Consider the following 2,722-nt stretch of genomic DNA (forward strand, 5'->3'; position numbering starts at 1 on the left):
ATCCTCCTGTAGTGTTTAAGATTTTAGAATTGTAAGCTGAACGTTGAACTTTAAATTCTCAGTCGGCAACCAGTCTGCAGTGCGTAATTTCGAGCATCATTTAAAGGCGCGGAAACATTTCTTCCTTTTACACTAATCACGTTTCTCTAATGTATTTAAATTTTTACTTAAGGCAAATCATTTTAAAAATCATCTGACGGATAAAGATTTTTTTTATTGCTGGATTCGGGTGATCTAGCACTTGTACGGCTATCAATAGTTCATGACCACAAGAAACATAAACTTACGGTAAGGGTAAAAAATATAGTAAACAATAGTGAGGTGTGGTGGATGATCTTGTATGTATGTGTTTCTACGTTCTTTTAAACCGTTGTGGATCATCATACGCTGCGTTTGTGAAAGTTGGCTGACTCGGCCAATGAGGATGCAGAAGAGGATCTTCTTACTTTACATCAGGGTTTACTGCTTGATTTCGATGCCTACTAAACTACAGCAATGTTTGTTCACATTCTGGAACACGCCATATGACAGTATGACAAAGTTACGTGTTTAGTCAAGAATCAGCCACGTCACCATACACATAGGCCGTACCGACGCCGGCGAAAAATTACGCTGGCGGCCACCTCGCACAGAGAACTACTGTGTGGGTATAGTACTTATTTGTATTGAATCCTGAACTCACGCAGGGCAGGTCATACCACGTATTTTCGTTCTTGCTATCCCTTGTAGGGGCAACGGCATTGCCGCAGTGAGGACACCGGTTCCCGTGAGATCACCGAAGTTAAGCGCTGTTGGGCGTGGTCAGTACTTGGATGGGTGACCATCCAAGCCACCATGCGCTGTTGCCATTTTTCGGGGTGCACTCAGCCTCGTGATGCCAATTGAGGAGCTACTCGACCGAATAGTAGCGGCTTCGGTCAAGAATACCATCATAACGGCTGGGAGAGCGATGTGCTGACCCCATGCCCCTCCTATCCGCATCCTCCACTGAGGATGACACGGTGGTCGGATGATCCCGGCAGGCCACTCGTGGCTTGAAGACGGAGTGCTATCCATCGCAGGAGACGTGCTCGTTCGTTACAGTAATTTCACTTAGTTCGTTACTACTTGAGGCATGTGTTCTGTTTAGGAGAAGTCCTTTTAAAATAATAGCCATTTAACTGTTACTATTAGATGCATCTATCTGTAGTGTTCTCCCCTAACACTTTACCAATATGTTTTTCTTGTTACTATTATCCATGGGTTTAAATTTTATAACCAATATCATTCAACAGGTTAGAGAACTCGGATTTTTTACGAGTGAAACGAGCTTGTAATATACTGAAAGACAACAGAAATTCTGATACTTTATAGATACACTGTAGCCCAACAAACAAAACCAATATTAGCTGAGAAGTCACAACGTGCTCTACCAAATTATTTGATAGTCATACTCCATATTAGTATTGTATAAAAATGAAGAAAACTTCTTAAAATCAATAATTAAGCAGAACACCCTTCAACAGTTTTTTACAGGTACAGGTATGAAGTTTTCCTTTACTAGTGCAAAGGTATATCCATTGAGACCTTGTGTCCTCAAAGCTTTATCATTAAAAAATACTAAATAACATAACAAAATCATATAAACGGCGAACATGTAGACAATCATATAAATGTACATAAAATTTCAGACCCCACACGGCTATACTGCAAAGCACACTCCAGAGTAATTTAATGGTTGAGACATGTCGGTACTTTATATTTTATCCTGTCGTAGTCTGTAATACATGAACTCTGTGAACTTCCCCATACTACCTCACGTCACCAGTTTAATGATGAAACGTCCCCTTTGAAAAATTATACAAGACTGTGCTTAAACTGACACACAATATTTTTAGCGCAACGCAATCCCTACAAAAGAATGGCCCTGACTAACATTAACCTATACCTTTCACAAATCACTTACCTCACAAAAATCTTCGTTACTCGAACTACTGCAATACAGCGAGCGCCACTACTGCCAGCTAAATAAAAGATTCAAAGTACGGAAGGCACTAACTACTGATAGGCATAGTTACCAAATGAAAGAATTTAATAGAGAACAAACAATGTATTTACCTTAATAGTCATTATATATATATATAGCAGTTCATGACATCCAGTCTTACAAATTTCAAAACTCCGCCATCTCTCTCCCCACATTCACCACTGCTGGCGGCTCACCTCCAACTGCGCAACGCTACGTGCTGTTAACATCCAGCTGCCCAACACTACAATAGCCAACAACAATGCAAACCAGCCACAGACTGCACACAGCACAGCCAGCGATTTTCATACAGAGCGCTACGTGGCGTTACCAATAAGAAAACATAAACAGCCTACATACAATGACTTCACATGAACCCACAATTCTGGGCAACATTTTGCCGGTTAATTTTATCTAAGCCTTGGAAACTGGCGTTCTACGGATCGGAGCATGGAATGTCAGATCCCTTAATCAGGCAGGTCGGTTAGAAAATTTAAAAAGGGAAATGGATAGGTTAAAGTTAGATATAGCGGGAATTAATGAAGTTCGGTGGCAGGAGTAACAAGACTTCTGGTCAGGGGAATACAGGGTTATAAATACAAAATCAAATAGGGGTAATGCAGGAGTAGGTTTAATAATGAATAAAAAAATAGGTGTACGGGTAAGCTACTACAAACATCATAGTGAACGCATTATTGTGGCCAAGATAGACACGAA

The 2,722-nt window shown here is 40.6% G+C and overlaps 1 pseudogene; it reads left to right on the plus strand.

Annotated features, from left to right (window-relative positions):
- Nucleotides 1–730: 730 nt before the first annotated feature.
- On the plus strand, nt 731–848 carry LOC124796685 (annotated as a pseudogene).
- Nucleotides 849–2,722: the final 1,874 nt, after the last annotated feature.

This window comes from Schistocerca piceifrons, chromosome 4 (assembly GCF_021461385.2).
Source record: "Schistocerca piceifrons isolate TAMUIC-IGC-003096 chromosome 4, iqSchPice1.1, whole genome shotgun sequence".
NCBI classification, from domain to species: domain Eukaryota; kingdom Metazoa; phylum Arthropoda; class Insecta; order Orthoptera; family Acrididae; genus Schistocerca; species Schistocerca piceifrons.